This window comes from Oncorhynchus nerka, linkage group LG20 (assembly GCF_034236695.1).
Source record: "Oncorhynchus nerka isolate Pitt River linkage group LG20, Oner_Uvic_2.0, whole genome shotgun sequence".
NCBI lineage: Eukaryota > Metazoa > Chordata > Actinopteri > Salmoniformes > Salmonidae > Oncorhynchus > Oncorhynchus nerka.
This window is the reverse complement of record NC_088415.1, coordinates 69782435-69801443: the sequence shown is the minus strand read 5'-3', so window position 1 is coordinate 69801443 and position 19009 is coordinate 69782435. Positions and strand designations below refer to the sequence as shown.

Below are 19009 nucleotides of genomic sequence, written 5' to 3'. Positions count from 1 at the left end.
GAGGATCGGATGTCGTCGACCTTCTTTCAAAATGGTTGACGAAGTCAAGGAGGGGGGGGAGGGGGAGGAGGATTCAGGAGGGAGGAGAAGGTGGCAAAGAGCTTCCTAGGGTTAGAGGCAGATGCTTGGAATTTAGAGTGGTAGAAAGTGGCTTTAGCAGCAGCGACAGAAGAGGAAAATGTAGAGAGGAGGGAGTGAAAGGATGCCAGGTCCGCAGGGAGGCGAGTTTTCCTCCATTTCCGCTCGGCTGCCCGGAGCCCTGTTCTGTGAGCTCGCAATGAGTCGTCGAGCCACGGAGCGGGAGGGAGGACCGAGCCGGCCTGGAGGATAGGGGACATAGAGAGTCAAAGGATGCAGAAAGGGAGGAGAGGAGGGTTGAGGAGGCAGAATCAGGAGATAGATTGGAGAAGGTTTGAGCAGAGGGAAGAGATGATAGGATGGAAGAGGAGAGAGTAGCGGGGGAGAGAGAGCGAAGGTTGGGACGGCGCGATACCATCCGAGTAGGGGCAGTGTGGGAAGTGTTGGATGAGAGGGAAAAGGATACAAGGTAGTGGTCGGAGACTTGGAGGGGAGTTGCAATGAGGTTAGTGGAAGAACAGCATCTAGTAAGGATGAGGTCGAGCGTATTGCCTGCCTTGTGAGTAGGGGGGGAAGGTGAGAGGGAGAGGTCAAAAGAGGAGAGGAGTGGAAAGAAGGAGGCAGAGAGGAATGAGTCAAAGGTAGACGTGGGGAGGTTAAAGTCGCCCAGAACTGTGAGAGGTGAGCCGTCCTCAGGAAAGGAGCTTATCAAGGCATCAAGCTCATTGATGAACTCTCCGAGGGAACCTGGAGGGCGATAAATGATAAGGATGTTAAGCTTGAAATGGCTGGTAACTGTGACAGCATGGAATTCAAAGGAGGCGATAGACAGATGGGTAAGGGGAGAAAGAGAGAATGACCACTTGGGAGAGATGAGGATCCCGGTGCCACCACCCCGCTGACCAGAAGCTCTCGGGGTGTGCGAGAACACGTGGGCGGACGAAGAGAGAGCAGTAGGAGTAGCAGTGTTATCTGTGGTGATCCATGTTTCCGTCAGTGCCAAGAAGTCGAGGGACTGGAGGGAGGCATAGGCTGAGATGAACTCTGCCTTGTTGGCCGCAGATCGGCAGTTCCAGAGGCTACCGGAGACCTGGAACTCCACGTGGGTCGTGCGCGCTGGGACCACCAGATTAGGGTGGCCGCGGCCACGCGGTGTGGAGCGTTTGTATGGTCTGTGCAGAGAGGAGAGAACAGGGATAGACAGACACATAGTTGACAGGCTACAGAAGAGGCTACGCTAATGCAAAGGAGATTGGAATGACAAGTGGACTACACGTCTCGAATGTTCAGAAAGTTGAGCTTACGTAGCAAGAAATTTATTGACTAAAATGATTAAAAATGATACAGTACTGCTGAAGTAGGCTAGCTGGCAGTGGCTGCGTTGTTGACGTTGTAGGCTAGCTGGCAGTGGCTGCGTTGTTGATTTGGGGGCTAGCTGGCTAGCTAGCAGTGTTGATTACGTTACGTTGCGTTAAAAGAACGACAATAGCTGGCTAGGTAACCTAGAAAATCGCTCTAGACTACACAATTATCTTTGATACAGAGACGGCTATGTAGCTAGCTATGTAGCTAGCTACGATCAAACAAATCAAACCGTTGTACTGTAATGAAATGAAATGAAAATGTGATACTACCTGTGGAGCGAGGCGGAATGCGACCGGGTTGTTGAGTTCTAATCGGTAGACGTTGGCTAGCTGTTGGCTAGCTAGCAGTGTCTCCTACGTTAAGGACGACAAATAGCTGGCTAGCTAACCTCGGTAAATTAAGATAATCACTCTAAAAACTACACACTCTAAACTACACAATTATCTTGGATACGAAGACAGCAAAGACAACTATGTAGCTAGCTAACACTACACTAATCAAGTCGTTCAGTTGAGGGTAATAGTTTCTACAGTGCTGCTATTCTTATTGACTAAAATGATTAAAAATGATACATTACTGCTGAAGTAGGCTAGCTGGCAGTGGCTGCGTTGTTGATTCAGGGGCTAGCTGGCTAGCTAGCAGTGTTGATTACGTTACGTTGCGTTAAAAGAACGACAATAGCTGGCTAGGTAACCTAGAAAATCGCTCTAGACTACACAATTATCTTTGATACAGAGAGAGGCGTCTTGTCTTATGTCTTGATTAGAGGTGTTTTGACTGATGTCATGTCTATTCTAATAAGGCAAAAAAAAACAGCTAGTTAGCTAACCAACAACTGTAGTGATGTATTTGAGAGACAACAAGTGCTCATTGTGCAAATGTATTTGTTTTCAATAAACATTGGAAACAAATGTTTACATGTTGTCAATCTAAGCCAACCGTCTGTTTTGCCACAGTTGCGCACGCGTCTGTTTTGTTGCTAAACAACCAACCAGTCTATTCCTGTCTTCTAACAAAGGACATACCAACCTATACCCTCAAGTCCTAACCTCCAAACTCAATTATCTTTGATTCAGAGGTGACAATCAAGAATACCCATCCACACTGATGACTAGGGCTGGAAATTGCCAGGGACCTCACGATAAGATATTACCACGATACTAAGGTGCCGATGTGATATGTATGGTGAATCTACATGTATTGCGATTTGATGTTCCAAACCTAATGCTCACTACATGTCTGCTGCAGAGATACGAGAGAGAGCACAAGAAAATGAGTTATGATCAGTCATGGAAATAAGTGTTAACATGTTGACTCATTATTTAAAAAGAAGATGGCGAACAAGTTACAGGATGAAAAATACTAGTTTTTCTCCAGGTACAGCCGACTAGCACTAACTAACGCTATAGCTGACCGCTCTACAGTCATCTCCGTAGTCAGGTCCCAGCTCGGCCCTTCTCCAGCCCCCTGATTGCAGCTATTTTGTCCTCAAAAGGTGTGTGTGAGAGAGGCGAGCCCCGACTAAAGCAGATGTCTAGGGTGACCGCTCTGGTCGTGACCTGTTCTCTGCCCATTCATGACTTTAGGGACCTCAGAATAATTCAGTATGTGTGAGCTTACTCCGACTAGCTGATGCTAGTACACAGATTGCCTAATTTAAGACAAACCTAGATTGATATTGGAGCTGGAACACAAAGTGTGCCTTCAGGGGTGTATTGGCACACACTCATTTATTGCAAATCATATAAATTGAAGTGCTCTGAAAAACCACAAACAGCCAGTGGTGTAAAATAACATAAAGTACAAATACTTTGAAGTACTACTTTGTGAAGTAATTATTTTTATTTATTTAACAACTCCGCTACATTCCTAAAGAAAATATGTAGATTTTACTAGGGATGTGACAAAATAAATTATAATCTTAACATTTAAAATGGCCATTTTGCTATCGGTTTTCCGTTAAACGATAAGAAAAATTCATAAAATTCCAAGTGAATTCACAATGCAGATGGTCTACATCGCACAGACATTTTCTAATTTATGCTGCTGGCGTTCTTGCTTTCACGAGAGAGGCGTGTTGTTTTTTTTCAAATCAGAAGTCATCAAACCAGCACTAGGCTAGTCATAGAGCTAGAGAGTCTCCGTATGGCAAGTTACTAGGAGACATCTAGGCTAATCAAATGGAAGATGAATTAAAATGACAGAACTAAAAGTCAAATGAGGACAGGCTAGAGCCAACAGGTAGGCTGCAACTTAATCATCTGAATGGAGTTATTATTTACTGTAGGATTCGGAATGGGGAAAAAAAGCACACAGTTCAAGTTGTAGTCTCAATAAGCCTGGCTAACATTTGCTAGTTACCTAGCTTCTCTCGGATTGATGCAGTTAAGACAGGAACCATGTCATCAGATGAGATGATCAATAACTAGAAATAAGTTTGTCTACCAAGCGCAAGTTGACTTGGTTACCATCTCTCACCCCCTCCCTGCACCCCTTGTCACTCACTTTTGAGCTGCTGCTCTGCTTTGAGCCTCTCACTCTCCCTGTGTATTACAGCTCCGGTTAAACTCTCTGCGCACCGAACCCATTAGCGGGATTAAATTTGACAACATACGGTGATCGCTACAAAAATATTCATATTAGACATTCATGAAAATACAAGTGTCTCACATGGGTCGAAAGCCTAGACTCTTGCTAATCCAACTGCGTTGTCAGATTTAAAGAACGATTTACTGCAAAAGAATACAATGCGATTATCTGAGAACAAAGCCACATAAAAAAAACTATTTCAACCAGCACAGGCGTAACATCACAAATTGCAATCAAATAAGTTGTTTACCTTTGACGATTTTCCTCTGTTTGCAATCCCAATGCTCACTGTTACACAAGGAATGGTCTTTTGTTTGATAAAATCCATTTTTATAGCCTAACACGAAACATTTTGTGAACCGCTTGTGTCGTGAATTCCGTCTCATTCCATTTGACGACACATTTGATGTAAATACACACACTAAACGTGACTTTTCCAGTCATGTTTGGTTTCATTGCAATCAACTGGTTTGTTTGTAACACAACAAAGCTGTGAGATGCGTTGTTTGTAACACAACCAAACCGGATGGGTCATTTCGCGGGATGTATTGACTGAAAGAAACCGATTTGGAGACAACAAGTAATGACATCATTGTGCACCAATGATATGACCGCGGTTTCGTTGATTGACTGTATTTTAACCCAATGACCACTGATCGTCTTGAAATCTAGCTGGGTAGATAGCCAATGAGCCGAGGTAAACGGCAATATGTAATGTTTATGTGTTGGAAGACCAACCCATGTAGTAAACTCCGGCGTAAAGAGGGTCATTCGCCATTGAAGTTTCATACCGGAAGGAGCCACGCATGTTACGCACAGCATTGTTTTGGTAAAGCGCATTTTCAGCTGTTTATATATCAATCAGTATGGCGACTAAGTCAGGGAAAGCTAAATCTAAGTCTAGATATACAGATGTACAAACAATTTTAGAAGAAATTGATCGGGAAAGTAAGACAGAGATTGTTGGAGGACGATTCATTTAGCGATTCCCAAATGGAGGAATATTTTTTGAACAGAGAGGACATCGTTTTGGACTGGTAAGTTCTTCTCATGCTAATGCCGTTGTTTGAAATTAATAATATAAAATATTATTTGTGATTTTTTTTGTTTGTAGCAATATATAAAAATGTAATGTAATGAAATGTGAGATGCGTGTGTCTGCCGCCCCACCCCACCCCCACACGAAATAGCCTATTTGAGGCTGTTGAGGGGAGGGCAGGCCCACAACAATGGCCAAAGTGAAATGGATACAGTAGATACAGCTGATCTGTTCTAATATAATAAAAGACAGTAGATCTAGCAGGTCTATAATAATATATTCAACCTTATGTTCCCTGTACTCTATATACATCTGCTTATTATACCTGTTGATACAGGGCTTATATGTGAAACTATTCTAACTGATCATTTTCCTTCACAGTAACCCTGACTCCGAATGGGAGCCCCCAGTGCCAAGGTGTCCATCCCCCACTGAAGCTGGTTCATCCAGCTCCTGTCACAAGTGGTGTTCATCTGCCCAAATGTATTTCTGCAGGCATGGATGTGCCTCAGGGCCAAAAGTGCACAGCATGGAGGCGTCGCTGTGTTCTTTGCAGAATGAGGTCCCCCATCACCTGCACCACATGCTTGGTGACCCTCTGCTTTACAGCAGAAAGAAACTTCTATGACACCTGACATCAGCAGCACAATATTGTGACTGAGGGTCTTCCAAATATTGAAAGTGTTATTTTGTAAATATATTTTTTTTTTATCATGTTTTTGGGCTACTTGTGTGGGACACCTGGGTGACTTCCTGATAAATGTCATGTAACACACTCATTTTGGAAGTTATCATTCTGAAACTTTGCACAAGTACTGTTGCCCTCATATTTTTCACTGAAATTTTCCCCATCATCCTATCTGAATGGCTGTTTTTTCTTGTTCATTTTAAAGATGATACAACAATAAAAATGAAAAAAACATATGTTTTTTTCCTTGTATTATCTAAACCAGATCTATTGTGTTATATTCTCCTAAATTCAATTCACATTTACACAAATTTCAGAGTGTTTTCTTTCAAATTAAACCAAGAATATGCATATCCTTGGTCCTGGGCCTGAGCCTGAGCTACAGGCAGTTAGATTTGGGTATGTCTTCAGGCGGAAATTGAAAAAAGTAGAGCGGTAGCTGTAAGAGGTTAATAAAGTAGCTCAAATATTTGCCCTTTTCTCCTCCTACTAACATTACAGCATTGTTTCGTTAGGTATTGGTTTAATTTGCATTTCCATTTATGATGATCGTGACCTGTTAGTGGTAGCTTTGTGATAACTACACTGATTTTAAATTGTGTGAAAACCAAAAAAAAACACATTGTTCTCCAGTTTAACTCCTCCCTTTGAAAGATTACTCAAATGTAGACTATTGCTGTGTGACACCAAATAATGGCCTGTCGCCACCCACTGAAAAAAAGTTTGTGGCACCAGTGCCAACACGGGAAAATGTGAGTCTGGGGCCCTGTCCTCGAGCCAAAAAGTTAGACCACCCTTGGACAGTAGTTTCTGTAGAAAACAATGGCTTCAAAAGTATTATTGTTTTGCTTCTAGCTCAGTCATTGCATTTGAGGAAGCCAATTGTGTTGTCGGAGTCTCGAAAGAACATTATCTGCTCCAGAATTCATTAATATAAATTCATCAGTATTCAATTCATATAAATTGCTTTGTTCAAGGGTAAAATGTTATTTTAGTTATGTGACTGTGGAATCCAAAAATGTCAACAATAGATTATGTAGGCCTACATGTTCCTCCTGTCCTTGTACAGCATATTGTCAAGGAGGGGTAAGGTACTTGTACACTAGTGTGAACATGTAAAACTCGATAACATTTGTCAGTTTAACTTCGTATAGGCCTAAGGTACACTAACCCCATTCCATACAAATGTGCGCAACCATGAGGCTGCAAAGAAAACTAACGGGACTGTTGCGACTGTGTTGACATCAAAATCTGGGGTGTGAACTACGTTTCTAGTCAAGCGTTGATTGACATGGTAATGGCTCTATAGTATTGGAGAAAAGTTTTTTTTAAACGCTGTACGTTGCATCGTGACATGTCATGGCGTAACGTACAGCACACATAAAGCAACTAATTCTGTCTTACAGCCTCTCTCCACCAGGCGTAGCACTTCTCTCACTGTTTAAAAACACGAACAGGGTAAGGGGGGATACCTAGTAATGTTTTTGCGTCATCACTGCAAGCTATCATGACTCTCAAAAGCCGCTGTTTTCTTCTGAAGATCAGATTGTTAGGGCAGTGCTAAAGTGATTGAAATGTGACACAAACCTTCAAATAGGTATGTAATGACACATTATATAAACTCTTAATAGTGTTTTATTTACATGAAAAAAGACGTTTCCCCACACGACATCTCTCCTTCGCACTATCACGCAATAGGCTTGAATCATGCAGAGATGGGCATCATGAAGGTCTCGTCATTGATTTTGTTGGAAAGGGGAGAACTTGCGCTTTACAATGGTATTGATATTACAGTTGATCTGGCAGTATTATGTTTTTTTGGGTACTAAAATAAGGTCAATTGTACGATGTAAAAAAGTGAGTTCGTTCACGTTAGTTGTTGGTGGTAGCGCACAGACGGTCTCGATTCACAGGCAACACTGTTATGGATAATGATGAATAACATGATGAAATATGTATCCAGCTGACAAACTATGTTTGCGTCCCAAATGGAACCTTTTTGCGTATATGGTGAATACTTTCGATCAGGACCCATAAGTCGATGGTCAAAGCAGTGCACTATAGGGCAGGGGTTTTCAATACTTAACCAGGAGTAGTCCAGGCCTCTTAAGGTTTCTGTTCTACCTGATAATGAATTGCACCCACCTGGTGCAAAATCAGTTCCTAATTAGAGGTGAAAAATGTGGGGGTGGGGGCAAGGGGGGGAAGCAGTGGAACTGGCTTCAAGGTCCAGATTTAAAATTGGAGGGTTATAGGGAATAGGGTGTCATTTAGGAAGTACCAGTTAGTCTGCCTGCACACTCAAATCTTGGTAAATCATCGGCGCTCAGGGGGCAGTTGTTGGGGGTTAGCTGCCTTGCTCATGGGCAGAAAGGCACGAACCAGCGACCTTTAGTTACTGGCCCAATGCTCTTAACCACTATACAACCTGCCACCCTTATTACTATTAGCCTACTTATTACCCCATTACTGTGCTCAAGGTAGTTCTACACAGAGAATAAAACCTGAATATGCAATACTATGACATCATGTTTTTTTCCTCAAGAGACCAAAGCCATTGAACAGAGAGAAACTAGAGCACAGCGCCTGAAAAACTGTATCAGTGTCAAACTAACCTGTCCTTCACTCTTTTTGAATATTTATAGACAGTGAAATTTAAAATACACTGCTCAAAAAAATAAAGGGAACACTAAAATAACACATCCTAGATCTGAATGAATGAAATATTCTTATTAAATACTTTTTTCTTTACATAGTTGAATGTGCTGACAACAAAATCACACAAAAATGATCAATGGAAATCAAATTTATCAACCATGGAGGTCTGGATTTGGAGTCACACTCAAAATTAAAGTGGAAAACCACACTACAGGCTGATCCAACTTTGATGCAATGTCCTTAAAACAAGTCAAAATGAGGCTCAGTAGTGTGTGTGGCCTCCACGTGCCTGTATGACCTCCCTACAACGCCTGGGCATGCTCCTGATGAGGTGGCGGATGGTCTCCTGAGGGATCTCCTCCCTCCCTTCTGATTTCACAGAAGTGTGATTGACTTGGAGTTACATTGTGTTGTTTAAGTGTTCCCTTTATTTTTTTGAGCAGTGTATATATTTATACAGTACCAGTCAAGTTGACACCTAGTCATTCCAGGGTTTTTCTTTATATTTTACTATTTTCTGCATTGTAGAATAACAGTGAAGTAACCCAAAAAAAGTGTTAAACATTTCAATTAACAGGTGTGCCTTGATAAAAGTAACATTTCTGGGACTTCTTTCTGAATGCATTTGAGCCAATCAGTTGTGTTGTGACAAGGTAGAGGCAGTAGCTCTATTTGGTAAAAGACCAAGTCCATATTATTATATTACAAGAATAGCTTAAATAAGCAAAGAGAAATTACAGTCCATTACTTTAAAACTTGTTGAGTGTAGGGGGCAGTATTTTCGTTTTTGGCAACAAAAAAAAAACATACCAATTTGAAACTGCCTATTTCTCAGGCCCAGAAACTAGAATATGCATATAATTGTCAGATTAGGATAGAAAAAAACTCTTAAGTTTCCAAAACTGTCAAAATATTGTTTGGGAGTATAACAGAAGTGATATTGCAGGCAGAAACCTAAGGAAAATCCAACAAGGAAGTGCTGTTTTTCCTGAAAGCGCTCTGTTCCATTGGATGCCTTGCCTCCATTTAAAGGGATATCAACCAGATTCCTTTTCCTATGGCTTCCTCAAGGTGTGAAGTCTTTAGACATAGTTTCATGCTTTTATTTTGAAAAATGAGTGAGAAAGAACCCATTGCGTCAGTGGATGGCTGGGTGCCAGGAGAGTTTTTCATGCGCAACAGCCATTTTCTCTCCCTCTACCATGGAAGAAGCTACATTCCGGTTGACATATATTGTAAAAACAACCTGAGGATTGATAATAAAAAACGCTTGACATGTTTCTACGACCATTACGGATACTATTTGGAATTTTTGTCTGTCCCGTCGTGACCGCTCGAGCCTGTGGATTTCTGAACATAATGCGCCAAACAAATGGAGGTATTTTGGATATAAAATCATCTTTATGGAACAAAAGGAACATTTATTGTGTAACTGGGAGTCATGAGTGCAAACATCCGAATATCAAAGGTAAGCAATTTAATTTATTGCTTTTCTGACTTTCGTGACCAATCTACTTGGCTGCTAGCTGTTTGTAATATTTTGTTTACTGAGAGAGATGTTCTTACATAAAACGCTTGGTATGCTTTCGCCGAAAAGCTTTATTGAAATCTGACACGCCAGGTGGATTAACAACAAGCGAAGCTGTGTTTTGCTATATTGCACTTGTGATTTCCTGAAAATTAAATATTTTTTGTAATTTAATTTGAATTGGGCGCACTGCAATTCAGCGGATGTTGATGAAAATGATCCCGCTAATGGGATGGGTGAGTCAAGAAGTAAACTTCTTAAGGTATAGGGGGCAGCATTTTCACTTTTGGATAAATAGCGTGCCCAATTTCAACTTCCTGCTACTCATGCTAAGAATATAAGATATGCATATTATTAGTAGATTTGGATAGAAAACACTGACGTTTCTAAAACTGTTTGAATCATGTCTGTGAGTAAAACAGAACTTATGTAGCAGGCAAAACCCCGAGGACTAACCGTTCAGAATTTTTGGATGTCACCAGTCTTTGGAATTTTGTTGAGGTAATTCCTTTGTGCAATGAAGAAGTACGGCCATCTAGGACTGGGTAACACTGTTGAGAGTTGCGCAAGACTTGAAAAGTAGCATTGATTTGTTGTCTTCCTGTATTGAACACAGATAAACCAGTCTTCAATTTGATCGATTATTAACGTTTAAAAATACCTAAAGTTAGTTTGAAACGGTAGTTTGAAATGTTTTGGCAAAATTTACAGTCAACTTTTGAGATATTTTGTAGTGACGTTGCGAAAATTGGAAGCTGTTTTTTTCTGGATCAAACACGCCAAATAAATTGACATTTTGGACCAATTGTGATGTTTATGGGACACATTGGAGTGCCAATAACAGAAGCTTGTCAAAGGTAAGGCATGTTTTATATTTTATTTCTGCGTTTTGTGTAGCACCTGCAGGGTTGAAATATGCTACTCTTTGTTTACTGTTGTGCTATCATCAGATAATAGCTTCTTATGCTTTCGCCGAAAAGCCTTTTAAAAAATCTGACATGTTGGCTAGATTCACAACGAGTGTAGCTTTAATTTAGTATCTTACATGTGTGATTTAATGAAAGTTTGATTTTTAGATAATTTTATTTGAATTTGCCGCGCTGCATTTTCCCTGGCTTTTGGCCAAGTGAGACACAAGCATCCCCTATACCTTAAGAAGTTAAGACAAAGGTCCGTCAATACGGAAACGTTTCAAGAACTTTGAAAGTTTCTTCAAATGCAGTCTCAAAAACCATCAAGCGCTACGATGAAAGCGGTTCTCTTGAGGACCGCCACAGGAAAGGAAGTGGAACTATCATTTGTTTGTCAACAGAACAATGACCCAAAACACACCTTCAGGCTGTGTAAGGGCTATTTGACCAGGAAGGTGAGTAATGGAGTGCTGCATCAGATGACCTGGCCACCACAATCACCTGACCTCAACCCAATTGAGATGGTTTGGGATGAGTTGGACCGCAGAGTGAAGGAAAAGAAACCAACAAGAGCTCAGCATGTGGGAACTCCAAGACAGTTGGAAAAGCATGCTAGGGGACTACCTCTTGAAGCTGGTTGAGAGAATGCCAAGAGTGTGCAAAGCTGTCATCAAGGCAAAGGTTGGCTAATTTGAAGAATCTAAAATATAAACTATATTTTTATTTACTACATGATTCCATGTGTTATTTCATAGTTGTGATGTCTTCACTATTATGCTACAATGTAGAAAATAGTACAAATAAAGAAAAACCCTTGAATGAGTAGGTGTCCAAACTTTTGACTGGTACAATATATATACATACATACATACATACATACATATGTACGCACGCACGCACGCACGCACGCTTATTTTACCAGCTAAATTGACACAACACATTTTCATTTACAGCAACATCGGGGAATAGTTACAGGGGTGAGGAGGGGGAATGAATGAGCCAAATGGTAATCTGTGGATGATTAGGTGGCCATGACGGTATGAGGACCAGCTTGGGAATTCAGCCAGGACACTGAGGTTAACACCCCTACTCTTATGATAAGTGCCATGGGATCTTTATTAAGCACAGAATCAGGACACCCGTTTAACGTCCCATCCGAAAGACCAGGAAATGTCCCCAATCACTACTTTCAGACCAGAGGAAAGAGAGCCTCCTACTGGCCCTCCAACACCACTTCCAGCAGTATCTGGTCACCCATCTTGGGGCCAACCGTGCTCAGCTTCAGAGGCAAGCCAACAGTGGGATGCAGGGTAGTATGCTGCAGGGATAAAATGTTTTATCCAGTACAGGGATAGATTATTAAATGTAATGTGGAAAGGGACACAGGGTTTCTTCTCAGACTACCAGTGAAATGGGGGGGGGGGGTTGTGCAATTCCACTGGTAGTCTGAGAAGAAACCCTGTGTCCCTTTCTACATTATATTTAATAATCTATCCCTTTTTTTGTTGAATTTTACCCCTTTTTCGTGGTATCCAATTGTTTTTAGTAGCTACTATCTTGTCTCATCGCTACAACTCCCGTACAGACTCGGGAGAGAAGAAGGTTGAAAGTCATGCGTCTTCCGATACACAACTCAACCAAGCCGCACGGCTTCTTAACACAGCGCGCATCCAACCCGGAAGCCAGCCGCACCAATGTGTCGTAGGAAACACCGTGCACCTGGCAACCTTGGTTAGCGCGCACTGCGCCCGGCCCGCCACAGGAGTCGCTGGTGCGCGATGAGACAAGGACATCCCTACCGGCCAAGCCCTCCCTAACCAAGACGACGCTAGGCCAATTGTGCGCCGCCCCACAGACCTCCCGGTCGCGGCCGGTTACGAAAGAGCCTGGGCGCGAACCCAGAGTCTCTGATGGCACAGCTGGCGCTGCAGTACAGCGCCCTTAACCACTGCGCCACCCGGGAGGCCAATTCAGCCCTCTTTACTAGAATCCAAACATCACTGCCATTGCTCTGCAAAAGAAGTGTCTGACCAGTGGGGACAGGGCACTGCTTTATGTCAGCTAGTGGGATAGGCTTTTTATGTGGTCTGTATTTGCCTAGTGCCTGCATTGAATCAAAGCTTCACCCACTCATATAGGAAATAGAATCTCCATCTAGCCTATGGTCTAGCCTATGGTTTGGCAATTTCCTGTCACCGAGGACATTGAACACTTAAATAATTATTGTAAAGCAGCACTCACACATATGATGCAGTGGTATTTTCTTAAGTTTATTTCATAACCAAAGTGCCAAGGATACGGCAGCCTATACAATTCACAAGAGGATGGTAAATGCTGTGTGGCTGACATATTCAATTTTTTGGATGGCTAACAAAGCATTTTGGGCCAATATGTGTCCTTGAGGCTGATGTTTTATTTATATATATATACACACACACACACACACACACACAACCTTTCAAAAGTTTGGGGTCACTTAAATGTTATTGTTTCTGAAAGAAAAGCACATTTCTTTGTCCATTAAAATAACATATTGATAAGAAATACAGTGTAGACATTGTTAATGTTGTAAATGACTATTGTAGCTGGAAACGACTGATTCTTTTTAATGGAATATCTACATTGCGTACAGAGGCCCATTATCAACAACCATCCCTCCGGTGTTACAATGGCACATTGTGTTAGCTAATCCATTTTAAAAAGGCTAATTGATCATTAGAAAACCCTTTTGCAATTATGTTAGCACAGATGAAAACCGTTTTTCTGATTTAAAGAAGCAATACAACTGGCCTTAGATTAGTTGAGTACCTGGAGCATCAACATGTTTTGGATCGATTACAGGCTCAAAATGGCCAGAAACAGAACTTTCTTCTGAAACTCAGTCCATTATTATTCTGAGAAATGAAGGCTATTCCATGTGAGAAATTGCTAAGAAACTGAAGATCTCATACAACGCTGTGGACTGCTCCCTTCACAGAACAGCGCAAACTGTCTAGAACCAGAATAGAAAGAGTGGGAGGCCCAAGTGCACAACTGAGCAAGAGGACAAGTACATTAGTGTCTAGTTTGAGAAACAGACGCCTCACAAGTCCTCAACTGGCAGCTTCATTAAATAGTACCCGCAAAACACCAGTCTCAATGTCAACAGTGAAGAGGCGACTCCGGGATGCTGGCCTTCTAAGCAGAGTTGCAAAGAAAAGGCCTTCTCACATTTGCCAATAAAAAGATTAAGATGGGCAAAAGCACACAGACACTGGAAAGGAAGTCGGCCTAGATGTACAGCATCCCAGAGTTGCCTCTTCACTGTTGACGTTGAGACTGGTGTTTTGCGGGTACTATTTAATGAAGCTGCCAGGTGAGGACTTGTGAGGCGTCTCTCAAACTAGACACTAATGTACTTGTCCTCTTGCTCAGTTGTGTACCGGGGCCTCCCACTCTTTCTATTCTGGTTAAAATCAGTTTGCGCTGTTCTGTGAAGGGAGTAGTACACAACGTTGTACGAGATCTTCAGTTTCTTGGCAATTTCTTGCATGGAATAGTCTTAATTTCTCAGAACAAGAATAGACTGACAAGTTCATTAGAAAAGTTCCTTGCTTCTGGCATTTTGAGCCTGTAATCAAACCCATACATGTTGATGCTTCATATAAACTAGTCTGAAGGACAGTTTCATTGCTTCTTTAAAATCAGGACAACAGTTTTCAGTTGTGCTAACATAATTGCAAAAGGGTTTTCTAATGATCAAATAGCCTTTGAAAATTCTAAACTAAGATTAGCTAACAATGTGCCACTGGAACACGGGAGTGATGGTTGCTGATAATGGGCCTCTGTACGCCTATGTACAGATGAGGTCGGAAGTTTACATACACCTTACCCAAATACATTTAAACTCTGTTTTTCCACAATTCCTGACATTTAATCGTAGTAAAAATTCCCTGTCTTAAAATAAGTTGGTGATCCGAACTGACCTAAGAATGTGAAATGTCAAAATAATAGAGAGAATGATTTATTTCAGATTTGATTTCTTTCATCACATTCCCAGTAGTTTACATACACTCAATTAGTATTTGGTAGCATTGCCTTTAAATTGTTTAACTTGGGTCAAATGTTTTGGGTAGCCTTCCACAAGTTTCCCACAATAAGTTGGGTGAATTTTGGCTCATTCCTCTTGACAGAGCTGGTGTAATGGACTCAGGTTTGTTGGCCTTCTTGCTCCCACACACTTTTTCAGTTCTGCCCACAAATATCTATAGGATTGAGGTCAGGGCTTTGTGATGGCCACTCCAATATCTTGACTTTGTTGTTCTTAAGCCATTTTCCACAACTATGGAAGTATGCTTAGGGTCATGGTCCATTTGGAAGACCCATTTGCAACCAAGCTTTAACTTCCTGACTGATGTCTTGAGAGGTTGCTTCAATATATCCACATAATTTTCATACCTCATGATGCCATCTATTTTGTGAAGTGCACCAGTCCCTCCTGCAGCAAAGCACCCCCACAACATGATGCCGCCACCCCCATGGTTCACGGTTGGGATAGTGTTAATCTCTAGGAGACAGAACGGGTCTCCTTCCTGAGCGGAATGACAGCTGCGTGGCCCCATGGTGTTTATTCTTGCGTACTATTGTTTGTACAGATGGACGTGGTGCCTTCAGGTGTTTGGAAATGGCTCCCAAGGATGAACCAGACTTGTGGAGGTCTACAATTTTTCTTCTGAGGTCTTGGCTGATTTCTTTTGATTTTCCCATGATGTCAAGCAAAGAGGCACTGAGTTTGAAGGTAGGCCTTGAAGTATATCCACAGGTAAACATCCAAATGACTCAAATGATGGCAATTAGCCTATCAGAAGTTTCTAAAGACATGACATCATTTTCTGGAATTTTCCAAGCCGTTTAAAGGCACAGTCAACTTAGTGCATGTAAACTTCTGACCCACTGGAATTGTGATACAGTGAATAATAAACAATTCTGTAAACAACTGTTGAAAAAATTACTTGTGTCATGCAAAGTAGATATCCTAAAACGACTTGCCAAAACTATAGTTTTAACAAGAAATTTGTGGAGTGGTTGAAAAACAAGTTTTATTGACTCCGACCTAAGTATATGTAAACTTCAACTGTAGATATTCCATAAAGAAATCAGCAGTTTCCAGCTACAATAGTCATTTACAACATTAACAATGTATACACTGTAATTCTGATCAATTTGATGTTAAATGGACAAAAACAAGGACATTTCTAAGTGACCAAACTTTTGAACGTACAGTGGGGCAAAAAAGTATTTAGTCAGCCACCAGTTGTGCAAGTTCTCCCACTTAAAAAGATGAGAGAGGCCTGTACATTTTCATCATAGGTACACTTCAACTATGACAGAGAAAATGAGAAGAAAAAAATCCAGAAAATCACATTGTAGGATTTTTAATGAATTTATTTGCAAATTATGGTGGAAAATAAGTATTTGGTCAAAAACAAAAGTTTCTCAATACTTTGTTATATACCCTTTGTTGGCAATGACAGAGGTCAAACGTTTTCTGTAAGTCTTCACACACTGTTGCTGGTATTTTGGCCCATTCCTCCATGCAGATCTCCTCTAGAGCAGTGATGTTTTGGGGCTGTTGCTGGGCAACATGGACTTTCAACTCCCTCCAAAATGTTTCTATGGGGTTGAGATGTGGAGACTGGCTAGACCACTCCAGGACCTTGAGCTGCTTCTTACGAAGCCACTCCTTCGTTGCCCGGGCGGTGTGTTTGGGATCACTGTCATGCTGAAAGACCCAGCGACGTTTCATCTTCAATGCCCTTGCTGATGGTAGGCTTTGTTACTTTGGTCCCAGCTCTCTGCAGGTCATTCACTAGGTCCCCCCGTGTGGTTCTGGGATTTTTGCTCACTGTTCTTGTGATCATTTTGACCCCACGGGGTGAGATCTTGCGTGGAGCCCCAGATCGAGGGAGATTATCAGTGGTCTTGCATGTCTTCCATTTCATAATAATTTCTCCCACATTTGATGTCTTCAAACCAAGCTGCTTACCTACTGCAGATTCAGTCTTCCCAGCCTAGTGCAGGTCTACAATTTTGTTTCTGGTGTCCTTTGACAGCTCTTTGGTCTTGGCCATAGTAGAGTTTGGAGTGTGACTGTTTGAGGATGTGGACAGGTGTCTTTTATACTGATAACAAGTTCAAACAGGTGCCATTAATACAGGTAACGAGTGGAGGACAGAGGAGCCTCTTAAAGAGGAAGTTACAGGTCTGTGAGAGCCAGAAATCTTGCTTGTTTGTAGGTGACCAAATACTTATTTTCCACCATTATTTGCAAATAAATTCATAAAAAAATCCTACAATGTGATTTTCTGGATTTTTTTCTCATTTTGTCTGTCATAGTTGAGGTGTACCTATGATGAAAATTACAGGCCTCTCATCTTTTTAAGTGGGAGAACTTGCACAATTGGTGGCTGACTAAATACTTTTTTGCCCCACTGTATGTGTATTTAAGTGCTGGCCCGAGAGTTTTTATTCAATATGTGGAGAAAAAGCATTCACTCTAAGACTTTGTTTACGTGAATTATTGGTTGACAAATTACCTAAACATTGGCTGTATGATTTGATGTGACATTTTCAATTGGTTCACAGAACCCCATCACTCTGAAGTGACAATGGTGTTTGTACACATTGTGGAATGGCTCTGAGGGTTTATTCCCCATGGTAGGCTATAGGTTTGTAAGTGACATTATAGAAATGACATATAGCCTATATGTCATTTCCAAAATATCACTCACAGACCTATCCACATCTCTGCACAGTACACTGATATACATAGATGAAATGAGACATTATAGCAGAAAACTAGATCATGTCTCTGCTTTCCTCTCCTCTAGTCATCTATACCAAGAGATCCTACACTGGGATGCTAGTGCTGGAGAATAAGCTGTGCTCTGTACATTGAAGGTATGAGGGTGTGGATGAGCATCTTTCAGCTCTGCCTATCAGAGTGGACTCATGGAGCGCATCACCGTTCCCAGTACAGATGGGATGCTTTGTGTCAAGAAGCGTGCTCCCTGAATGGGATTTACCCTTTTATCTAAACTGCATCTCGAATTGGATTAAAAACGTTGTGGCTTCATTAACTATGACCTTGACTCATCTCATCTCTAGGCTACATCTATCCATCCTTTATAAACGCAAATCCGTCCCTGTACGTTTTTCGAATAAGACATGGCGATAATGATACTGTGTTACAATGTATTTTTGCTCTCTGAGCTCCAACAGAGAAGCTGTCGAAACTATAAACTATGTTGCCTAGGACAACTCGCGGGTTAATGTCAACGTCGGCTGCATGCGACTCCAGCATTCACGGATACATCAGCACGCGCGTTGAATGTTTAGTAGCCTAATCATTCATTTATCAGTTATCAGCAACACATTGTTTTAATTGATAGCTAACTACGGCTCCCATTGTCTGTATCAAACGGCCATACGATGTTTATCTGGTAAATGTGTCGTTGGGTAGTCAGTAATTAACAATGTAATCGCGTATCTTCATTTACACTACACACGTGAGTACTAATCAATGCGCTTCAATCGGCAATTTAGCGACTTTTAGAGATCATGATGTGGTCTTCGGACTAATGTCTTCTACTTTATCTATTCGACAATTGTAGTTATCGCTATTCCATAATAATAATGATCTAGCACTTGTATCACATTGTAGCAAATATAAAACTGCCACGTTTACAGCTTTGCTTGTCCCCCGACTCAAAACAAGAAAGCCACGATAAACAATTATTCTGGACAAAATTAATTTACCGCGCGCCGTGCCAAAAAAAATTGACAAAGTATGCTACCGAAAGATCAATTGTCGAGTTTCTCTCTTTTGCTCGACAACATAGGCTATGAACCACTTCAACACAACGGGACATAAATGTCTGACCATGGCACCGCCTAAGTCCTAAACTACAGGCAACTGAGGCCATTTTCGTGTGACTTTTTATCCTCGCTCCCTCTCTCGTCTGGCCATACGCTTAACAATAAACATTCCTGACAGCTCGCATACCCCTGACCTGCGCCATCTTTGAAAACACTATTCTTGAAAACAAAAAACAAGTGTGAAAATGTAACTTGAGAATCACAATTCTGTATCTAAAGCCATATAAGGCAGTCAC

At 41.5% G+C, this 19009-nt stretch overlaps 1 pseudogene; it reads right to left on the bottom strand.

Annotated features, from left to right (window-relative positions):
• LOC115103031 (TGF-beta receptor type-1-like) overlaps positions 1 to 19009 on the bottom strand; it is an 85720-nt pseudogene that overhangs the window by 66564 nt on the left and 147 nt on the right.